The following is a 23,908-nucleotide window of genomic DNA, read 5'->3' as shown; positions in this document are numbered from 1 at the left end:
TGCAAGCATGTGTGTCACCCATGCATGTCTCGGTTGATGCTCTCTTACTGCACGATTTTCCCTGGACCCCTGGTTCACACAGGCACTTAGAGATGTGCAGTGTCTAGACTGAGCAGCTTCCTTTCTAGGGCTGTTCAGGTTTATTCTGGTTCTTGGCAGCAGCCCACCCTGATGCAATGGGCAAAAACCACAATGAGGAAATCCCCATAAGAGGAAATGCAAATAACCAGTAACATGAAAAACCAGAATTCACGAATTAGAACCACAGCGTTCCGATGTGGTAGGATTCTGTTCACATAACGAGTGGTCATTTGTTAAAATGCATCAAACTACAGACCAAGATCTGTGTATTTCACTGCAAATACATTTTACCTCATTTTTTCCCCATTAAAAATGTTTTTGTATTGTGGTAAAATCTACATGACATAAAACTCACCATCTTAAGCATTTTTTAGTGCATAGCTCAGTGGCATTAAGCACGTTCACATTGTCATGCAACCATCACCACCATCATCTTCCCAAACTGAAGCTCTGTTCCCGTGAAACACTGACTCCCCCTCCTCTCCCCCAGTCCCTGGTCCCACCATCTACTTCAGTCTCTGTGGATCTGACTCCTCCAGGGAACTCCTGTGAGTGGAATCAGCTTTCTGTGTCTGCTTCTCTCACTGACCATCACATCCTCAAGGTTCTTCCAGGTTGTAGCAGGTATCAGAATCGCTATCCTTTCTAAGGCTGAGTAATATTCCACTGCATAGATGGACCACATTGTGTTTATCCATCATCCATCAGTGGACACTTACATTGTTCCCACCTATGGCTCCTGTGAATCCTGCTGCTGTGAATATGTGTGTACTTGTTTCAGTAGCTCTTTCCAATTTTTTGGGGTGTATATCTAGAATTGGAATTGCTGATCAGTATACAAATAACTGAAATGTATACCTCAATATTTCAAGGGTTAAAAAATAACAACTCCCATGGCTGGCGTGGATGATGGCAAATGTACCTACTGGGACACAACTAAAGGATGTGCATTTGGTAAAGGTACTTTGGAGATGATTTGAGAAAATGTATCATCAGGGCCTTAATATTTGTCTCATGGTCTCTGACAAGCAACTCCTTTACACTGAGAGTGTCCTGAAGGAAAACTCCATGGTGTGTTCAAGTGTCTAAATTCAAGGATGCTCACAGCTGTCCTGTCTCCAATAGAAAAAAATTGGAAACCACCTAAGTGTTCAAAACAAGACAATTTGCTCAACAAATGATGATAGAGTTTCCCTGGTGGTCCAGTGGTTAAGAATTCACCTGCCAATGCAGGGGACACAGGTTTGATCCCTGCTCCAGGAAGATTCCATATGCAGAGGAGCAATTAAGCCAGTGCACCACAACTACTGACCCCATGCTCCACAACAGGAGAAGCCACTGCAATGAGAAGCCCAATCAGTGCAACCAGAGTGTAGCCCCAAGTTGCTGAAACTAGAGAAAACTCATCTGCAGCAACAAAGACTCAATATAGCCAAAAATAAATGAATCTTTAATGAATAAATATATGATGATATATCTGTATCCCAGTATTAAATGTTCACATACTCTTGTAAATTGACAAGAGAGGAATGTCTTGGATGAACTACACACAGGAAGAAAAGATTCCCATCAACAGGAAAAAGAGTGAAAGTTCACACACAAATGTTTCAGGGCAGATGCTATAACAGTAGGAAGAGGTTGTGAGTGTTCTAGGGTCCATATAGCAAAGTCGCACAAATTGGGTGGCTTAAAGCAACAGTATTTATTCTCTCCCGGTTCAGGAGGCCTGAATCCAAGATCCTGGTGTCAGAGGGCTGATTCCTTTTGGAGGTTCTGCAGGAAAAACCCTGCCTCTCTCCCCAGCTCCTGGTGTTGCCGGCAGCCCTTGGCTTGTGGCCTCATAACTCCAGTCTCTGCTCCTCCTCTTCACATCACCTTATTTCTTGTATGCTTCTCTGTCTTTTTCTGTCACACCCTAAACCCAGAATGATGTCATCTCAAGACTCTTTCTTTTTTTTTAGCATCACAAATCTTTTCAATAACAAGGTAGAATCTGGGGTTAGTTTGTGTAGCCGAGGCTGACTCATCAGCCCCTGGTGTGTTTGAGCTTCCGGCCCTTGGAGGGTATAGAGGGTTTGGTGAGTCTATGCGGGGTTCCTGGGGCCTTGCTGAAATTCCTGTACATCTCTCAGCCCTGGGGAGGACCAGAGAGGAAGACAGGGCCACAGCCCATGGGGGAGTCTAGGGCCAGCTAGCCAAATGTAAGGATCTTGCCCTGGCCTTGAGGATGCAGCTCCGGGCACTGAGCACACACCTTCAGTTTGGGCACCTCCTAGACACACACATCATCGGTTACAGCTCCCATGACCACAGCTATTTTTCCTGTCCAGCCCGGAAACTTATCTTCTCTATCATCTGGAAAAGGGACCAAGGTGGATGACTGGTGCAGCTCACAAACAATCTCTTCAGTACAACTTAACTGAAAATGGAGGTGCTTGGTCTGGCCTGAAACCTGTTCAGCTTGACCAGCAGCCTTTGATAGGTGTCCTAGCTCTTGGGCTCCTTGCAACAAACCTTTTGGTCCTTGTTATAATGGATGTCAACCCCCATGATGGTACTTCCTCCTCAGTCAGGTCTGGAAAGCATCTCAAGACCCTAACTCATTACATCCTCAAAGACCTTATTTCCAAAGAAGTTCCCATTCTGAGATTGCAGTGAACATGAATTTGGATGGGGGGTGGCAATGCTATATTCAACCTGTGACGGATGGACGGGGCAACTTTTCTTTCATTTTCTCCCCCTTTTATCAGGATTGTCTTAAATGACTGAGTGCCGAAAAATTGATGCCTTTGAACTGTGGTGCTGGAGAAGACTCTTGAGAGTCCCTTGGACTGAAAGGAGATCAAACCAGTCAATCCTAAAGGAAATCAATCCCGACTATTCACTGGAAGGACTAATGCTGAAGCTGAAGCTCCAATACTTTGGCCACCTGATGTAAAGAGCTGACTCACTGGAAAAGACCCTGATGTTGGGAAACATTGAAGGCAGGAGGAGAAGGGGACAACAGAGGATGAGCTGGTTGGATGGCATCACTGACTCAATGGACATGAGTTTGAGCAAACTCCAGGAGATAGTGAAGGACAGAGAAGCCTGGCATGCTGCAGTCCATGGGGTCACAAAGAGTTCAACAGGACTGAATGACTGAACAACAAATGAAAATAAAGCCTACGTTGTTTTAATATATGAAATGATATCTCAGGGAGTTCCCTGGTGGCCAGTGGTTAGGATTCAGAGCTTTCACTGCCAGGGCCTGGGTTCCATCCCTGGTCAGTGAACTGAAATCCTAAAAGCCATGCGGTGTGGCCAAAAAAAAAGAAAAAAAAAACTGTATCACAGATTTGATGTTCTATTGAAACAGAGCTGAGGAATGGATTGTGACTTTTGGGCAAATGGGGGCCCAGATGAAGATTGCTTTTCTGGGGTGATGGCTGGTCTTTGTAGTACTTTTGATTTCTGCACTTAATAGCCCCTAAGCATGGAAACTCATTTGTTGACTTTGGGTCTACACTGTTTGCCTCTTCCCACACTGTTTGCCTCTTTCCTCACTGTCACTTCTCAGCACATGCAGATACATCTCCCCTTGAACTCGCAGCCTGGAAACAAGAACTGAAATTTTGTCATAATTGTTTGTGACTAAGAGTCACTAGGACCTGAGTGAGTCTCTTTTGGACAAACATGCTTGTGTGTTCATGTTAAGATATTATGGGTACTGCATTTGTGTTCTGGAGACTGAGCAGGTCCTTCCCCATTTTGGGCTCCTGTCTCGTGTCCAACCTCCCTCTTGTACCATTCCAGGCCCAGCCACTGCTTCTGCTCCTCTCCCAGCTGAGCCAGAACTCAGAAGTTTGGCTGAGTCCCTTTTCCATTCCAAGCCTCAGCTTGAAATGGGGATGGACAGCAGGACCCACCTCTGTCATGGCCACCTTGAGAAGTCTGCATCTGATCATAAGAGCAATAGGGAGTCAGTGAGGGTCTTAGCAGGAGAGTGGCACAAGCTAGTTGGCGTATCAGTCCCTCCAGCTACTGTGAGCAGAAGGGTGTAGGTAGGGAAAACTGCTAGGCAGAGCACCCATGGTGGGGTCCATCCATCAGCTATGGGGATGTTGACCCCCCAGCTCTGCAGGCCAGCATACCAGCCGGGGCCTCTGAGGGAAGGAGAAAGCTCTGCCCTTCAAATTACCCCAGGAGCAAGTGCCCCAGGGGGCGTCTTCATTTAGTCCTGTTTCTGTGTAAGGATCTGCTATCCGACGGGCCTGGGGGAGTCAAGCCGACAGACAGAGAAAGAGAGAGACAGTGTGAACTGCCGCTCCCTGTGTGTCTCTCAGTGCCTTTCTGTCCCCCACCCCTGCCCCTTCTCTCTGTTTCTGTCTCTGTCTCTGGATCCCCCCAGACCCCCGGCCCTCCCACACTGGAAATGTATGAAATGGCTTTAGCGGGATGGTGGCCAAGTGTCTGCCCAGAGGACCCGGTGGTCTCATCCTCTCCTGTCCAGCTGGAAAGAGGAGGTGGACACCTGGAACCACCATCCTGGTGTCCACATGTGGGCAGCCAAGGCAGGAAGCCCTAGGAGAGCTGTCAACCCAGGACCCTCGACACCCTTGACTCTGGCTTCCTGAGGGTCCCTGCTGACCCTCACCACCTGTGGCCCCGGGGGACCTCTTCAACACGGCCAGGCCACCACACAGAAGAAAAGGTCAGAGGGTCCACCGCACTCATGCAAGTGTTCACACGTGTCTACACAGACCACACCAACATCCACACTGGGGCACAGGCTGGCTGGATGTCTACACCAACCACTGGCCAGCAGACACACTGATGTTCCCACACAGATGTGGGCACACTTGCACCCTCAGCTGCGCACGTGTAACGGGCACACACACATGCGCACGCACTCGGTCCATCCCCCATCCCATCCCACTGCTCCCCGCACTCCCCACCCCCTTCCCTGCATGCTTCGATTAGGGCTGCAGCTCCTGTGAACACCACACCACTAGGGAAGGCATCGATCTGTGCGATCGAGCCTTGCGAGGGATGCAGTGGCCAGGCCCTGCTGGGTTGGGGGCTTCCAGAGGCCCAGTCACACTATCCCAGAGGAACTGGTTCCTCGGGTCTCCCGGCCCCGCCCCCGCCCCCACCTCTAAGGGGGCTGTCTAAGCCCCACAATAGGTGCTTAATAAATGCTCCGGAGGTCAGCCAGGCCCTGCAGAGACTGTCCCCTCCACCAGGGTCCCCAGATAAAATCAGGAAACCCAGTCACATGTAAGTTCTGCTGAACAGTATATCTAGTATAAGTGGGTCCTTGGTGCAGAGTGATGATAACGACTGCGGGGATCCAGGCCCCCATCCTCAGATGCCCTGGGGGGCCTCCCTGCACCTACCCCAGCATGTGGGGAGCTGGAAGGCACAGCCCCTGTGGTCCCCTGCAGCCAGGCATGCCTGTAGGCAAGAGTGTGTATTAAAACTTGCACGAAAAATGTATTTGCTGCTTCTCTGAAATTCAAATCTCACCAGAGATTTGTGTTTTTTTCCCTCTCTGGCTGACAGCACTCCTGTTCCACTTCCCAGATCCTCCCCTGATCAAGATACTCCTCTGTGCTGTGCTGTGCTTCAGTCATGTCCGACTCTTTGTGACCCTGTGGACTGTAGCCCATCAGGTCCTCTGTCTGTGGGATTCTCCAGGCAAGAATACTGGAGTGGGTTGCCATACCCTCCTCCAAGGGATCTTTCCGACTCAGGGATCAAACCCATATCTCTTATGTCTCCTGCATTGGCAGGCGGGTTCTTTACCACTAGCGCCGCCTGAAAAGCCCCAAGATACTCCTACAGGAGGGGAAACTGAGGTTGGGCAGGGGCAGCAGAGGGAGGCGGGATTTATTAGAATGACATGCAGACAGTGCTCGCTTCGGCAGCACATATACTAAAATTGGAACGATACAGAGAAGATTAGCATGGCCCCTGCGCAAGGATGACACGCAAATTCGTGAAGCGTTCCATATTTTAAAAAAAAAAAAAAAAGAATGACATGCAGACAATATGGGCAGAGGGGCAGAGAGGCCATGAGGCCCATGGTCTTAAGGGGTAAGGACAGAGCTGGACAAACACAGCCCAGGGCCAGGCCAGAAGCAGGGTTTCGATCTGGGGAAATTCAGGGAGGGGAAGTCAAGGAAGGCTGCCTGGAGGAGGGGACACTGGAGCTGGAGGTAGAAAGAAGTTGGAGTTGACTACTGGTGGGTTGGGCCTGTGGGCCGGATTAACCCCAGCTGCACTCTTCCTCGACTCCCCCCCGCCAGAGGAAGAAGTTCTGTGTACCAGCATTGGCTGGTCACATCTGTATCGCCCTTCTCCCTTTTCAGTGGCCCCTATTTCCATCCCTGGTGATTAAGCCTGGGTGGTCCTGTGACTTAAATGATTCAATCCAAGCCTTGAAATGCTTCGGGGACCATGAAGGATGTGCTTCCCTCCCTCTCTCTCTCCTTTCCTTTTTCTCTGTCTCTCTCCCACTGAGCTTGAAGGAGGGAAGAAGCTTCTGGCCATCATCTTTGGGATTCTGGTAACCAAGCTGTACTGCTGGATCAAGCCTTACCTGCAGCTGCCATCTTTGACTTTCAGCCTGTAGATCCACTCCACAGTTCTATTATTTGGTGCCCCTGGAATCCAGCTTCCTGTTCCTCACACCCACAAGCATCTGCCTGCTGAGGGAGCCCTGCTCATCACAGGGAATGGGAGTCATTTTCTGAAATTCACCTCCACTTTGCAGACAGAGCCCTGAGGTTCCAAAGGGTTGAGAACTCAGTTAGGGCCCCACTAAGAGGAAGGTTCAAATGCGCACGAGGTGAGGAAAGGATGGGGAGCTGATGAGTCTGCTCATCTGTAGCACAGATCCCCACCTTGTAAAGGACAAGGGTCCAAACAGATGGGGCATGATGTACCAGGCCCCCATGATGATCACCAGGAATGCAGATCATGGCCAGAATGGGATTTTCCCATGGAGATCTCATGGCTTTTACAGGAGGGGAACTTGTTCAAACTTGAACAAACCCTCTGCAGACGAAGGACATTCAACCAGGGCCAGAGTGGGGGGCCCGGGCCCATGGGGAGGTGAGCCTGACTCACCCCGGCTTGGACTGGGGCTCCTGGGTGTGCTTTCTGGGAGAGATTTCAGATTCTAGTTTAGATTCTGAGAGGGAGAAAGAGAGAGAGATACAAAGAAGAACAGAGATTGAGAGACAGAGAGGGACAAGGAGAGATAGACACTGAGAGGGACTGAGACAGACAGAGAAATAGAGATTAAAAGAGAGACAGAGAAGGACCTCCCTAGTGGTCAGGTGGCTAAGACTCTGCACTTTCAATTCAGGGGGTATGGGTTCAATCCCTGGTCAGAGAACTAAGGTCCCACATGCTATATGGCCAACAAATAAAAATAAATACATAAATATTTAAAAATAAAAGAGAGACAGAGACCCACAAAGACTTACCCAGAGAAGCAGAGACCAACAGGAAAGGAGAGATAAAGAGACGCGAAGACACAGAAGACAAAGAAACGCAGAGACACGGGGAGAGAGACAGAGATAGACTCCGAATGAGAGAGCTGCTGAGCGGGGCTAAGACCCTGAGCACTGGCCACAGAGGGGCCAGCCGCATCTGCACATGTGGCCACTGCCACCCTCTCCCCCCCTGACGCCTCCCAATTAGAGGAGAGAAATCCCCAGTCTGTCTGCCTCTCCAGTTATTGATCTGCCTTCGTGGCTGCGGCTGCAAGCAGGCAGGCCCCGGGCAGCAGCCTCCGTGCTGGGCCCCGGCCTCCCTCCATGTATCAATATCGTTATGATGCACACGGAGCACCCTCTAGACTGATGGGCTCAGCCCAGACACCCCCAATACCACTGGGCAGGCGGGCAGGGGATCAAAGGGGATCCACCTGGTCCCTATCCCTTAGGAAGAAAGGCCCCAAGATTCTCGGTCCCCCAACCCCAAGCTGCTGAGCTGCTTTAGGCGGCCATCTCAGCCTCTCTGATCACCTGAGGGGTGTCCATAGGGCCCCTTCCTGCCCAGATTCCAGAGGCACGGAGACCAGGCCTCCTGCAGGTGGCCGCTCTGTTCTGGAAAGGGAGGCTCTCCTTCTGGGCCCTCCTAGGCGTTCTCCATGTGGCTCAGAGGATCCAAGCTCAGGCATCAAAGCCAGGAATCACTGGATCTGACTCCTGGGTCACATGGGGCTGGCTCAGCCTGGGTCTCCAGGCCAGTCCAGTGGGGCAACATTCTGGCCACGTGGGTTGGAGCCACAGTAGCAGCAGAACCCAAACAGCTCCTGACAAGTGAGGCCTTCAGCTCTGGCTGGCTCTGATCCCCCATCTCCATCTCGGGGAGCAAGACTGGGCAGATCGAGGAGGGTCTCAGGGCACGGAAGTGAAGAAGACCACCAACCCCTCTCAACACCCGAGGCTCCGAGAGTGGAAGTGGGTCCCAGATCCCAACCTAGACCTGCCAATCACTTTGCAATCACTGCGTATTCTTATTCTCAGAAAGTCGCTGTGGGGGAGAGGGTGAGGGAGGAGGGGACCCCTTCACGGAGAGAGCACTGGGGCTGGACCACAGCCTGCATTCCACGCCCTGCCAGGCTAGTGCCGGGACTTTCAGAATCCCTGCCTACAGGCTCTAGTCTATACCCTTGCATGGTGCCATCAACTATTTGGATCTCTGGAATTTCCCCCTGCTTCTCAAATGTGATGCTCAAGCAGACAAACTCTGGGACTAGGCGAGGTGCGGGCCCAGCCTGGGGGCCGTATGACCTCTAGGTGAAGGGTGACAGTCCCACCCAGCCCCTTCCCAGTAGCTGGGTCCAGATGATCTCGCCTTGGATCTCTGGCTCCTTCCAAGCCCGAAGCACCTCTGTGGACACCGCCCGCCCCTGTGGAAGGCAGGCGCTGCCAGCATCCCGTGGTAAGCCCACGCACTTGACGCAGAGGGCAGGTGTCCATACCTGCAGAGGACTGGCCCGATAGGCCAGGAGGTGAGCCAGTGACCACCGAGCTCCCCTGTCCACCATCCTGTGTGTGTGGTCCACGAGGAGAGGATGACCGGCCACCAGCCCAAGAAGGGGTCAGGAGGAGGGCCTTCATGGTGGGGGTGGGTGTTCTCACCACCCAGGCGGCCCCAGGGTCACGGGACTCAGCTCTAAGCTACCCATAAAGGCTTCTTAAACAGTCTGGTCTTAGCCAACTCTCATCTCCACTAATGCGTAAAAATCATTAGGTACGGGTCCCCAGACCCCGATCGTAAACCGGCAGGTCCCTGGGGCCTGCGCCTGGTCAGGTGAGAGTCATCAGTCCAGAGGCTCACCCACAGCCCCCCGCGTCCCCGCCCCGCCCAGCCAGTGCGCTGGGAGCCTCTTCTCGATCGATTTTATGAAAGCAGTTAGGGGTTCACAGTGTTTCCGCCAGCGCTTTTATGCCCCTGTTTAAAAATTCTTAATTAAGCAGGTTTTTTCTGTTTACACTTGAACTAATTACACTTTTAAAACCAACAATAAAACATTAGGCCCAGGCTATTAAAGGCTTCGGTGGAGGCCTGCGATGCGGCCCATCCAAGCAATTCAGGAACTGGGTCCTTCCGCAGCAGATAGGGGTGCCGGGTGGCAGGCGGGTGCCCGGCTTCGCTCAAGAGGGTCCCAGAGTCTTATCCGCCTTACTGGAGGGTGGGGTGGGGGACAGCAGGCATCCGCCCAGGGCCTGGCTTCCTCCCGCCCCCGCTGCTGATGGAGCTATTGATCGCCTGGCCTTCCCCTCGGCCCATCCTTCCGGACATCCTCGGAACACCAGAGTCTGAGCCAGGTGGGGGCCCGGGGAGCGCGGGAGGCCACAGGGGCCAGCCCAGCGCCAGAGTCATAGGCCTGCACAGGGTGCTGTCCTGGCCAACGGGCCTTTCGTGCAGGCTCAAGGGCCCCATCCTTTGTGGGATGAAGCCCTCAGGCCTCTGGTTGTCCTCTGTAGCTCTGTCTGAGCTTGCCTAAGTCACCAGGCCACGCTTGCCCCTCACAGCGTGGACAGCTCTCCCCTGGTCGCTTACAGTGTCTCCACACACTCCAGAAATGCCCTGGATGGTGGCTCTGGGGCTTCCTCTCAGGGAAAACTTTTCCGACTCTGCAGTTCCCTCTAGACTAGCCAGGCAGCCACCAGGAGGACTTCCACGCATGATGGATGACTGCCTTGTGGGCAGCGCAGCTCCAGACCCTCAGAACTTCCAGCTGGGGGGGGCTTCTTCTGTTCTTCAGTCACCAGGTGACCTCTGGCAACACAGGGGCCCCATTGAAGGCAGCCCACAGGGCCACGGGGCCCACTGGGGAACTTGGCCCAAGGCTTCTGGGCCCCATGGAAGGTTCTAGGCCCATAGGCCACTGCATTCCTCTCCTGAGAGCCAACTCCACTGCCCCAGGCCCCCAATTCAGCCACCTTCACTGGCCTCAGGGTCCTTCTTGTGTTCCCATCACCAATGGCCCAGCAGGCCACCCACCTCCCAGCTAAAGACGCTGTCCACTTAACCTCCTCCACCTCCACGTTCAGGCCTTCCCACATCCTCTGTCCTGCCTCCTGATCTCCCTGGGAAGGGCCCCCTCTTCAGTCTCCCCACAGCTTCACCTCTTCCTGGGCCCTGACCTCTGCTCTCACTCCTCTGCACCAGGCTGCAAAGGGCCAAGAGTAAATGAGTTCAGCTTTCTGGGTCAGCCGGTCTCTGTCAGGAGAGCTCAGCTGTACTCTGGTAGTGAAAGCACCATAGGTGATGTATAAATGAGTGGGCATAGCTGTGTGCCAACAAAACTTTATTGAAACAGGCCAAGGGCCACATTTGGCACTCAGGCCATAGTTTGCTGATTTTTGGTCTAGACCACCCCCAACACTGACCTCAGGGGTCTCTTTCTCACTCACAGATCCAGTCTAGACCCTGGATCTAAACATTTTCTTTGCCTCTTCATTGGTGGGGCAAAGGTCCCACTCTGCTGACTTGGCTCGGAAGGCTCTTCAGCCCACCTCCATCACTGCCGCCTTTTATAGCCATGCTTTCTTTCTCACTGATGGTGTTTCCTCTGTCCTCCACTTTCATCGCCAGGCAAATTCCAACTCTTTCCTCAAAGCCCCAGCTCCAATGCCCCATCCTTTGTGAATCCTCACCTGGGTCCCCAGCATAGCTTTTGATCATACCTTCTTCTTTGGCCTCCCTCACCCCAGCCCTTACCACCTGGGCCTAAAAATATCTGTGTCCAGGCTTGTCTCCTCCCAATCTCAGGGAACCTTCTAAAACCATGTCTTGGCTAGTGGGAGTACTTCATTGGAGCCAACCAATTGTGTAGTGTCTCCTTCTCATGACTGTGCTGATTGGTCCAGAAATGGGCACGTGACCGAAACTGGCCAATAAAAGTCCTTCCCTGGGATTTTTCAGTTAGAGGTAATAAGGGGGAATCCTTTCCTCTGTTGCTGAGAAAATAGAAGGCTGTGTGCTTGGCACCGTGGGGACACTTACAGGGCAGCTGGGCTGGGAGAATGAAGTGGGACCCTCTTTTAATTAGACAACTTGAAATCAAATTACCGTCACCACTAATACACAGTAGGCATTTCACAGATGTAACGAATACATAACCACAGTTCCCTTTCCTCCCCAATCTTCTCCCCAACTCCTATCACTATCTTGTCTACCTTACATTCGAAATGTTCACTTATTCCTTGAGTGTCCCTCACACTAGACGCCTGTCTGTTCACAGCCATCTCCAGGGCCCAGAATGGAGGACGCAAAGCATAACAGGTGGGGCTTTGCTGCAAAATGAAAATGCAGGACCATCCGTTCTGAAAGCAAGAAATCAAGTGTTGTTCAAGGTGCTAAAACGCATAGCTTTCTCCTTTCTCCCTCAGTGTCTCTCTCTCTCTCTACTTGTCAAAGTTTTTTCCACTTGCGGTTCAGTGTCTTTTTAAAAAATATATCAATAATTACTTAATTTTTGTTTTTTCTTAATATATACATTTATTCAAGTATAATTGACTTACAGTGTTTCAGGTGCACAGCAAGGTAATTCACTTATACATATATGCATATTATTTTTGAAATTGTTTCCCATTATAGGTTATTACAAGATATTGACTGTAGTTCCCTGTACTATACAGTAAGTCTTGGTGGCTTGTCAGTGTCTTTTAAGTAAAGAAAAGTTACAAGTTTGAATGGTCAGCAGGAACATGACCGTATATTGTGTGCAACACAGATCATACACACAGATACCAGATTGTGTGTCCTGTAGGTGCAGAATCACACCTACAGATATCACACTGAAGACATCAAAGACACACTGGATTTCACACCAGAATCACACCAAAGACACACTGGATTTCGTAGACTGTGCATGCATGTTTTGTTCTTATCAGAACAGATGAAACAGCCCCAAACCTGGGTGTTTTCATCTCACACTGGGTGTTTTCTTCTGGACATGGAAATATTCTGCCAATGCTGCGAGGCTGGTGGTGCAAGTGGAGTAGCAGAAACTGGGGGGCTAGTGGTCCGTGTGTGCGTCCTGAGCTCATGCCCTGCTCCATGGTCCCCATGGACATCACTTACCAAACACAAGGTCAGAGATCAAATGATCAAGAATCTCAAGATAGTGGCAGCAGAGTGTTAAACCAAGCATGGAGGCCTGGGAGACTGCATAGGTCTCCTGCCTGCAAAGCTGGCCCTGCTGGAGAGCCCTGGTACACAGCCAGTACTCAATAAATGCTTGTTGAGTAAGTAAGTGATGGGAGGAAGTTGGAGATCATTTAATCCCCAGGGCACAAAATGTTCCTACAGTCTCAGAGGCTACGAATGGTGTCCTGGTTGCAAGGTAGGCACAGGATGAGGGAGGTTGAATGTGGGGCGGGGGTTGTCCTCTGTGATGGTCTGAATAGTGGCCCCCAAAGACATCCACCCCTAACCGCCAGGCCCCTCAGGGGGCAGAGTGGACTTTGAATGGGGATTAAATTAAGCCCCCTGAGATGGGGATGACCCCAGATTCTGGGGGACCCAATGTCATCACAGGGTCCTTATAAGAGGGAGGGGGAGGGTCAGAGGCAGAGATGCTGGGCTGCTGGCTGTGAGGATGGAGGGAGGGGCCGCGAGCCAGGGATGTGGCGCCTCTAGAAGATAGAAAAGGCCAGAGCCAATGCTCCCTTGGAGTCTCCAGAGGGACCAGCCCTGCCCACGCCTGTGAGACCCATGTCAGAGTTCTGACCTCCTGGACTGAATCAATGTGTGTGGTTTAAAGTGCTAAGTTTGTGGTGTTTATGACAGCAACAACAGGAAACTCATACATCCTCAAGAATCACCCCCACCTGGAGTAAATGACCCCCTGTTTCATCCATCCAAACCAACAAAAGTGTGAAAGTCTTAGTCGCTCAATCGTGTCCAACTCTTTGTGACCCCATGGACTGTAGCCCCCCCAGGCTCCTCTGTCCATGAGATTCTCCAGGCAAGAATACTGAAGTGGGTTGCCATTTACTTCTCCAGGGGAATCTTCCGGCCCTGGGATCAAACCCAGGTCTTCTGCATTGGAGGCAGATGCTATAACATCTGAGCCACCAGGTAGCCTTCTGCAAAGCGATTGTCTGAGAAAACATTGTTCTGCTGCTGTATGTTAAGATTTGAAGTCCCTGTCTGACCCCATCTTCCCACTTGTCAGATGGGGAAGCTGAGATTAAAGGGAGAGTGAAAGGGTCTGAACGATGGTCTGGCTGAGCTGGGCTGGGCATCCACCTCCTCAAGTCTCTTGGTTTCACAGCCCCACTTTCTCACGTGGACATTTCTCCCCAGAGGATGAAGGTGAAATTCAGGAGCTGTGATGGGGCAGCCCCTGTGGAAAACAACTTGGTGGTTCCTAAAAAGAAACAGAATTACCATGAGATCCAGCAGTCCCACTGCCAGGGATACACCCAGAAGAACTGAAGGCAGGGACTCAAACAGAAATTTGGGGACCTTTGTTCATAGCAGCCACAGGTGAAAGCAACAGAAGTGACCATCAGCAGATGACGGATAAACAAGTGTGGTCCTTCCACATGCGGGAGCGTCCCACAGCTGTCAGAAGCAGAGAAGCCCTGACACTCGCTACCACGTCGACAGACCCTCAGAACACGATGCTCAGTGAGAGAAGCAGACACAGAAAGACACACAGGGTGTGATTCCACTGATGGGAAATGTCCAGAACAGGCCGATCCACAGACACAGAGGAGTAGTGGTTGTCAGGGGCTAGGATGGCAGCAGGTAGGGGTGGCTGCTGTTGGGAACGGTCTTCTTTTAGGGTTGTGCAATATTCTGGAACCAGAGGTGCTGTTTGCTCACCACTCTGAATGTACTGAAAACCAGTGAATTGTTCACTGCAAAATAGTTAGCTTTACCTGAAGTCAATTTTACCTTGATTTTTAAAAATACAGAATGGCAACCTGAGGCTGTGGCTGCCCTGGGGGTGAGACCACAGAGCCAGGGGGCGACGACTGTGTAACTTCCCAGGGACCCGGGGAAGATCCCACCTCAACCGCCCCATCTCACCTCCTCTCCCACCATGCCTGAGGACTCCAATTCCTCTGCCTCCAAAACTTACTTCTCATTTTTTTTCTTGTCTGCTTCTTAGAACCATTCTGATCTATGTGAAACCTTTGATATCGGTGGCAGAAATTGGGGGCTGGGGATTTCGAAAGCTAAAGGGACCTATCAGTGATTTCCAAGGGGGTGCTGGCATGCCCAGAAGTTAGGGACACGACACCCTGAGGGTAGAGGGGGCAGAGCCTTAATGGAGAGGGTTGCCCCACAGAAACCCCTCCAGTGGGGCTCAGGGACACCTGTGGGGGGCTGCAGGCTTGAGTCTAATCCCCTCTCTCACCCCCCACCCACGCACTCTGGATCCTGGGAGAACTGCTTGGTTTTTAGGTAGGAGTGGGGATGGGAGGATTGGAGGGCTCTCCGACCAAGGAATGTTCTTCCTTTTCTGCTCAGTTTCTCCCAACACCGGGGCAAGGCCCCCCTTGTATCTCAGCCCACCACCACTGCCCACCAGAGCCCCACCTTCCTTCTGGGCCACCTGGGACACATAAGGACTCAGGTGTGAGCACTTGGGCAAGGATCAGCATCTTGCCTCCCAGGGGGCCCTGGGAGGGACCCCAGCTGTGCACAGTAAACAAGCTGGTCAGCCTGGAGCCTGTGGCGTTCACTCCCAGCATGGCATCAGGGGGGCCCGGCCACCCTAGGGCTGCCAATGAGACACCAAGGTGGAGGGGTGGCCCAGGATTGAGTTTGCTTCCTGGGGGTGGCACCCAGAGAAGTCGAACTTTGGAGGATCACCTGTGTCTAGCATGACCCCGGGCCAGGGCAGCCGGGGAACATTGGGGAGGAGGGGCTGTAGGTCAGTGTGCCACCCCCTCTGCAGGATGGGGAGGAGACAGCGGGCAGGGTAGGCAGGGCGGAAGCAGTCCCAGATTTGTGCTGAGTGGACGTGAATTCTGGGCTCACGGGGTTGTTAGCCCAAAGCAGTGAGTGGACCCAGGGAGGGAGGGGCTGAGGGCAGGGCAGAGGGCCATCAGCCCAGAACCTTGAGGGACTGGGTCGGGGGGGAGGTGGGCCCAGGGCCTGGAGGGGAAGGATGGCAGCCCCCTGGGGACAGGCAGGAGGTGGGAGACACTAGCCTTGGTGGAGGGCTATGACTGGAGACGTGGAAGATGGAGAGTGGCAGGGGGAGACGGGGGACTGACAGGGGCCGGCGTCCACAGTGGTCCAAGCCCCCTGCCCGCGTCTGGCTGCCGGCATCTCCTGCTCAGGCATCTTCCCGCGAGGTGGGGGGAGCGTTTCTGAGAAGGGGAAGGAGTCCCTCAGGGTCTCGGGGTTTCTCAGAACTGTCTCCACCTTTTCTCAGAATTGCCTCCCCCAGACCTGTCCCTGGGCCCCAGCCTGATGCACATCAAACTTCCACTACAGGCTCTGGGGAGGAGGTGAGCTCCCTGTCCTTCTGGGGGTGCAAAGAGCACAGAGCCAGGGGCCCAGATCAAATGGGGCAGGCCAGTCAGCATGACCATTTCAGAGCTGGGAATACCGAGGCTCACAGGTACACAGACCTACTGTACATTCAGGGAGTTTAGAGAGATAATGGTCCCCTAAAGGGAAGGAGCAGCCCCTCCCTTCAGCCCCTCCCTGCCTGCCTGCCAAACGGCTCTGAGGACACACCCAGGGGAGGGAACCTGACCTCCCCTCCAGGAGGTGAGGTTCTAATGGAGGTGGAGCTCATTTTACATGGGTCACCTCTTCCCTCACACTCAGTCCATGGCTCCAACCTTCAGAAGCCAGCCTCTTGGCACAAACCATGCCCATTTCACAAGGGGAGAAACTGAGGCTCAGAGAGCCCAGTGGCTGGCCTCAGGCCCCTAGCAGACCAGTAGGGTGGGACGTGGATGCAGGACAGGATGTCACTGGGTGTGTCTGCCCGGGACCCCACTCAGCCAGCTGCACCTTGACCATCATTTTCCAAAGGCGTCATTTTTCTCTATCTGCCAGGATTTTTCCCACCAGGCCCAGAGAGGAAGGTCAGTTGCCCCAAGTAACAGGGGTTGCTGGGAAGTCCCCCTCGGCTTCACTGGACATGTATTATTATTATTGGTATTGTTTGCTTGGTGACTTTGGCCACCTGATGCAAAGAGCCAACTCATCGGAAAAGACTAATGCTGGGAAAGTTTGAAAGCAGGAGAAGGGGGCAACAGAGGATGAGATGGTTGAATGGCATCACCAACTCAATGGACATGAGTTTAAGCAAACTCCAGGAGTTGGTGAAGGACAGGGAAGCCTGGCGTGCTGCAGTCCATAAGGTCACAAAGAGTCAGACATGACTGAGTGACAACAACAACAACCAGATCCAGATGGGGAATCTGAAGCTTGAAGGGGGCTCCCTGTGCTGACCCTTCCCCTGGCTGGGACTTTGTCTGCAGTCTCCCCAGGGTGGAGCTCATGGAGGGGGGGGCGGTCACTCCCAGCCTCCCTCCCCTGCTGGCAGAGCCCCCATTAACAACCTCTTTTCCAGGCCAGTCCATGTGAAGCCCCACTGCACAGAAGGATGGATTGAGGCCAGCCAGGTGGAGGACCTGCCTGTCTGGGTGGCTGTTCGATGCTGAGCCAGGAGAAGCAGCTTGCTTCCAGACCTGGCCAAGCTCACAGCACAGCAGACGCAGCTGGCAGACACACAGGGCTGGGATCCCATCTCAGTGGCTGGGCCTGAAATATGTTTATGAATAATAATTCCAGGCAGCCCCCAGCCACTGAAATCGAAGCCTTCTGTCTGGGCTCTGGCGGCTGTGAGGGGTAGGGACAGGGAGCCCCCCAAGTCATGCCTCTCTCTGGGGGTGGGGGGTCCTCGGGGATTCTCCAAACCCCTCTTAGAACGAACCCTAATCTGGCCACTTCTCTCCACCTTTGTACCCCTGTAGGCCATGGCACCCCTGTTTCCTGCCTGGACCTCAGTCCCCCACCTCCACCCTTCTTTCCTCCTTCCTGGGACAACCTCCACAGGGAACTAGAAAGATTTCCAAAAAGACAACTGCATTGTCGCCCCTCACCTGCTGAAAGCCCCCCCCCCACTGCCCCCGAGCTCCTCGTGGTTCCCTCCCTTCCCAGTAAAACCCACATCCTTGACTGCCCTGCCCACTTTTCCACCCGGGTTTTAGGGGTCTTCAGCTCTCCACCCCCTACTCTGCCTCCACACAGCAAGCTTCTTTACTGTACCCCCCTCAGGGCCTTATGCACACATGCAGAACGAGTCTCCTTGTCATCCAGCCAGTCCCTTCTCCTTCCTCAAAGTCTTCCCCTTGCGGGACTTCCCTAGTGGTCCAGTGGTTAAGAGTCTGTGCTTCCATTGCAGGGCGCATGGGTTCGATCCCTGGTGGGGGAATTAAGATTCCGCATGCACTGGCCTCACCATCAAAAAAAAGTCCTCTCCTTGGGGAGCCCTCCCCGCTCCCCAGGGAGAGACTCCAATACCCCTTAGGCTCCATCCCCATCCCACCCCGTTCCTTCCTCGGGCCCCACTCTGCCCCACAGGCCTAGCAGCCCGTGTCCAGACAGCTGGCACGAGCCTCCCCGACTTCTAGACAAGTCTCTGGGGTCTCAGTTTAGTCCAAATTCTTCCCTTGTCAGGAAATACTCTGCGTTCAGAGAGGGGTGACCCTGCCAGGCCTCGCCCCATAGTGGTCACGCCCACAGAGGCCACGCCCCAAGTAAATTCGGTGTGCTGCAAAGCCAAGTGAAAAGTGAAGTCTTAGTCGTGTCCGACTCTTTGGGACCCCATGCACTGTAGCCTGCCAGGATCCTTGGCCCATGGGATTTTCCAGGCAAGATTACTGGAGCGGGTTGCTATTTCCTTCTCCAGGGGAATCTTCCCGACCCAGGGACCGAACCGGAGTCTCCCGCGAACCTGAGTCTCCGGCATTGTAGGCAGACGCTTTACCTCTTTACTGTCTGAGCCCCCAGGGAAGTCTCCAGCTGCAACGCCTGGCCCTCACCAAATGCCCCACTCCAGGGTCTTCCTCCCAACTCCAGAATGCCTCCAGGTTTAGGGTTTTTCTGGAACCTCTTCACACCTCCCACAGTCTCCACCACTGTGATCTGCCTTCAGCCACCCTTCCTCCTTAGCCCTTCCGCCAGGTCTCAGCCCAATGCCCCCATTTCCAGGAAGCCCTCCCTGAACCCTCCATGGTTTTCTAAGTAGACATTCATTTGTTTGTCTCCACCTCGGAAAGAGGCCACTTCCCACATTCTCACCATAATGTTCCCATCGCCCAGACCCGGGGTAGCGGGGCGCCGGGTTGGTGCCCAGGAAGTTTTCATGATACCTTTGTGTAGACCTGCAGGAATGTAGGGCCTCAGTCCCCATTCAGAGGGCTCCTGGGGACCCCTGCCTGACTGTTTGGCCTTGGCAGGGCAAAGGAGCTGTCAGCACCCTTCACGTCCTAGGATCCCTCCACCCTGTTCAAGAGCACTGACTCCAGAAGACTTGGGGTGCCCTCTTTCCTCATCTGAGTTTGGGATACAGGGTCTCCTGGAGGATTCTCCAACCCTCTCTGCCCCTCTCCCAATACAACCGGTGCATAATCAATGCCTCAGGTGACCACCCCCAAAATCCCAGCCCTTGGAGCAGGAGACACCTTGAGATATGGTTAAACTACATCCTGGAGCTTGATGCCCAGTTTACATGGCCTCTTCTGCCCTCAGCTGACACATGCAAAAACTGGAGTCTTGTAGCCCTTCACCAGGATTAAATTAAGTGATACTTAGCCCCAGGATGGTCCCATGGCCCACTGGGGCATTGCTATTACCTTACTCCTTCCTTTGCAGGCTCTTTGCCTGCCTCCCCTCATCTGAGCATCACCCCACTTCACAGATGTGGAAATGGAGACCCAGAGAGGGGCCGCCCCCACCCAGACTCCCCTGGCTGCCTGGGCCTGGTTGGAGAAGATAAAGCCGTGAGCCGTTATCAGCCAGAGCGACGTGACGAATGAGCCAGAGGATTCCTCGCTGCCATCCAGCAGCCCATCGATCGGGCACTCCAGCCTCCGTGGCCGGCCACGATTAATTTATGTGGGACTGGAGAACACTAATTAAGTCTGTTTAAAAGGAAGTTAACTTTAATGCCCTGACTGCCCACCTTGCGCACTGTCCGAGTGGCCAGTAGTTTCCTCGGGGGCCGTGGAGACCCCAGACGTGGACCAGCACTGGTCTGCCACACATGACCAGTCGGCTCCTGGCCCTGCGAGCCCCAGCCATTCCAGCTGTTCACCAAGACAGTGAAGGCCCTCCTGGGTGCACCATGGGAGCCTCTGCTGGCCTGGGAGGCAGGTCAAGCCATCTGGACGTGATGTGGGCAGAACCACCGCCCCTCACGTGCCAGCTCCAGCCCTGTGCTGTCCCCTCTGAGCGTGAGGCCAAAGGCTGGTACACAGCAGGTGCTCAATTAATGCTCACAATGTCACTGATTGTCAGTGGAGCTTCTAGCTCCCACTTGCACCCAGAGTGGAGTTATAAATCTGGGAGGCAAATCAGGGGCCGTACCCTCCCTGGCTTGAGTACCCCCCACCCCACCGCAAGCCCTCCTCCTGCAAGAAAGCAGAGCCCTCAACGGGTCCTGGAACCTCGGCTGCAATCTGAGCCTCGCTGTTGGGAAGATGCCCTGGAGGAGGGCACGGCAACCCACTCCAGTGTTCTTGCCTGGAGAATCCCATGGACAGGGGAGTCTGGCAGGCTACAACAGTCCATGGGGTCACAAAGAGTCAGACATGACTGAAGAGACTGAGCATAAGTACACATTTTGCCACAGCCGGGCAAGATTTCTAAGAAAAAGAGGGCTTTCCAGACCTCTACACCTTTGCAAGCGCTGGTCTTCCTACCAGGAATTCCCTTCCTCTTCACTTCCTCATCCTTCAAGTCCTCCCCCAGGTCTGGCTCTCAGCCCCTCCCTGACCCCCTGCCCTACCCCCAGATCTCTCTCTCCCACCCTGACCTCCATGGTGCTGGGAATGATTGTGTCCAACTCTCTCTCCACCCCCTCTGGACTCATCAGCTGGGGCCCCAGGTCACCCAGGGATCAGAGAGGTGCACCCTGGGGGTTGTGAGTGAATGAATGAACTGACCAGTTCTCACCACACCCCCGCAGTGAGATATTCTCATTGTTATTGTTGTCATGTGTGCCTGACAGGGAGGTCTGCTGCATTGGCTGAACCTCAGTTTCCCCATCTGTATAATGGGCACTGCAACCATCAGAGGCCAGACCAGAACCAAGATAGAGGCCACAGCTGGGAGGGTGGAGGGAGCTGCGGGCTGGCCTCCCCAGGGCCCCTTGGACAGGCCCGCTGAGGGGACCAGCTGAAATCTCACACAGTCCTGGGCTTGGCGGTGGGGGTGATGGGGGGTTGCTGGGCTGGAACTCAGCCTTCAGAGTGAGCAACAGACAGAGGGGTCTGTGGGTGCCAAGACAGGGAGGGTGTGGGCCCCAAGACATGGCCCCGTGGGCAGCAGGGAGGTTGTAGAGCAGGAGAGGGCCCTGGATGAATGACTGTTAGAAAAATCTTGAGTGGGAGACTTGATGATCCAGTGGCTAAGACTCCATGCTCCCAATGCAGGGGGCCTGGGTTTGATCCCTGGTTAGGGAACTAGATCCTGCATGCTGCAGCAAAAGAGCCCACATGCCACAACTAAGATCCAGTGCGGTCAAATAAATAAATATAAATCTTTTAAGAAAAAGAAGTATCTTGGGTGAGAGAGATGGAAACCAGGATTTTGAATCCTGGCTTTGACACTCACCTGCTGTGTAACCTAGCCACATGGTGCCTCAGTGTCCCCTTCTGGAGAAAGGAGACAATGATCATGTCCATGACACACTGAGATTCCTCTGGCCAAATAGATCAGCCAGGTGAATTTGGTGAACTTCCCAGATGGCTCAGTGGTAAAGAATCTGCCTGCAGTGCAGGAGACCCAGATTCGATCCCCAGTAGGGAAGATCCTCCATAGGAGGAAATGGCAACCCACTCCAATATTCTTGCCAGGGAAATCCCATGGACAGAGGAGCCTGGTGGGCTGCAGTCCATGGGGTCACTAAAGAGTCTGACACGACTAAGCACACAAACACACCACCAGGCTCTTCGTGGAAGAGGAGGGAATAAAATATGCCCCAGGCCAGCAGGGACCTAGAAATTCCTCAGGGGCGAGTTGCCCGCCTCCCTCCGCAGCTGCCACGCCTCCTTGGAAGAGAATAAAGCTGCAAACCCTGAAAATCACAGAATCCCAAGATCCTGATAGTCCCAAATCCCCACATCCCAGAGTTCTGAGATCCCAGAATGCCAGCGAATGGGATGAGCAATAAGACGGGTACCCTGGAGTCTGTACACCTTCTACAACCTCATTCTTGTGTCTTTGCCATCTCCATGCAGATTTCAATAACTACCTTATTTTTCTTTTCTTTTCTTTTTTTTTTTTACAATGGCAGAGTCCAGAGCAAGGGGATTGGAGAGCTTTGTGATGTAAATTTCCTGTCCCTGGACCTGTTTCAGAGACTCCAATCACAGTGTCTTAGAGTGGGGGGGCCCCAGAAGCTGAGCCCAAGACCAGCTGAGTGAGGGCGGCTTATGCAGGACGCCTCCCAGGAGGGAGCTGGAGATACACGCCCCAGAGTGGTCACTGCCAAGGACAAATGACAGGACTTATCCATCAGGGTGTGGAGGGACGTCGCCCCTCACCTCTGGTCCCTCCAGAGCACAGAGGGGCCCCCATGCTCACTGGGGACAGACAGCTACAGCTGTGTTGAAGTGACAGGGGCCCCAGCGCCACAACCCGAGCCCCCAAAGTGTCTGCTGGGGGGGGCATTTGCTGCCTGTCATCCACACTCTGGGACAGACAAGGTTCCTTCCTTCAGTGAGGTGAGGCTGGCAGGGAAAATAGAGGACAAACAGATAAACAAATCACCAGGACAGGGTCATGGGTGCCAGAGACATGACGGGGATGCCTTTGGGTGGGGAGGGTTGGCAGGGGTCAGTGGAGACGGATGCATCTGAATTTCCTCTGCAGGGCACTGGAGAGCCATAGACTGCTCTTGAGCAGAGAGAAGAGGGGTGTGATCTGATTTTTGTTCTTGAATGTTCCGCCAACAAGTCCAAGTCTGCAGGCGGGCCAGGAGTGAGGGAAGGATGCACCAGGCAGAGGGCACAGCACATATAGGGAGCAAGTCATCCTTGAGCATTTTAGCCTGTGGCTGGCTGGTGGGGCTGCAGAAGGAGGGCCAGAGAGCAGTGGCATGTCCTGAAGGGTCAGCACGTCCTGAGGGGTCAGCCTGAGTTCTCCCCACCCTCCCCGATCACTACAGGGCCTCCAAGCAGCTCCCCTCCTGCTCCAGCCTTGTTCTCCTCGTGGGCACAGGCATGTTGGTGTAACCCTGAGCTGCTGGGACATGTCACCTGTGCATCAGCTCCCGGGGCCCCGGAGACCCCTAGACCTAGGCCCGAGCCCCTTGCCTGCAACCCCGGCCCCACCACCCACCGGTGTCCCCTCACAGGCAACATCTTCATTATGGAGCCGAGTTGTTTAAATAAATGAATTAATATTGACGAACCATCAGTGACCTAATAAATGATTAGTTAAGGCGCACATACATCACGCCGCGGGGATGCCGGGAGCCCTTAATTACTGCTTCTGAGGGGCCAGCAGGGCCATGGCCACTGCCCTGCACCCCTTCCAGGCCCTGGGCTCCTTCCTGGCACCCCATTCCTCTGGGTGTCAGGGACTGGGCAGGAAGGCAGATCGTGCTGTCTCTCCATCCTGCCCCAGTTCAGATATTCACATGGCCTCAGAACAGCCTCATCCCAGCCTCCTGGCCTCCTCCTATGCCCAGGGTTCCTTCCCTACCCGCACCCAGACAGCCTCACCATTCCATCACTCCGATGCCTCCTGGGGTTCCCCAGTGAACTCAACAAAAAGACCGCAGACCTCCCCACGGCCCACAGGGTCCCCACAGCCCACGGGTCCCCGCAGCCCAGCCCGGATGATGTCACAGTCTTCCTCCTTGTCCCACCTCCTGCCCCACTGCTGCCCGCTCTGGACCCAGGCCACCCTGCTCACCTCAGCCTGCAGCACCTGGGATGGATCTCAATGGATCTGTGGGGTGGAACCACCCCAAGCCCAGGCCCAGAGACAGCAAGGGGGACACCCAGCCCCAGGGGTGCTGGCCCTCCTCTGGTCCAGCACCCCTGACTGCCGCTGCCCCAGCAGGATGTGAGTGGAGGGCCGGAGGGAGGCATCGTACCTG

At 53.8% G+C, this 23,908-nt stretch overlaps 1 non-coding gene and 1 pseudogene across 1 annotated transcript; one reads left to right on the top strand and one right to left on the bottom strand.

Annotated features, from left to right (window-relative positions):
- Positions 1-2,107: 2,107 nt before the first annotated feature.
- On the bottom strand, positions 2,108-2,631 carry LOC145510904 (large ribosomal subunit protein eL18 pseudogene; annotated as a pseudogene).
- Positions 2,632-5,974: 3,343 nt separating this feature from the next.
- Positions 5,975-6,081, top strand: LOC145511736 (U6 spliceosomal RNA). The gene has a single exon (XR_014058117.1). It is a non-coding gene; the product is annotated as a U6 spliceosomal RNA (small nuclear RNA).
- Positions 6,082-23,908: the final 17,827 nt, after the last annotated feature.

This window comes from Giraffa tippelskirchi, chromosome 6 (assembly GCF_054371585.1).
Source record: "Giraffa tippelskirchi isolate mGirTip1 chromosome 6, T2T-mGirTip1v1.2.pri, whole genome shotgun sequence".
In the NCBI taxonomy this organism is placed as follows: domain Eukaryota; kingdom Metazoa; phylum Chordata; class Mammalia; order Artiodactyla; family Giraffidae; genus Giraffa; species Giraffa tippelskirchi.
The sequence above is the reverse complement of the archived record's forward strand: the minus strand, read 5'-3'. Positions and strand labels throughout refer to the sequence as shown.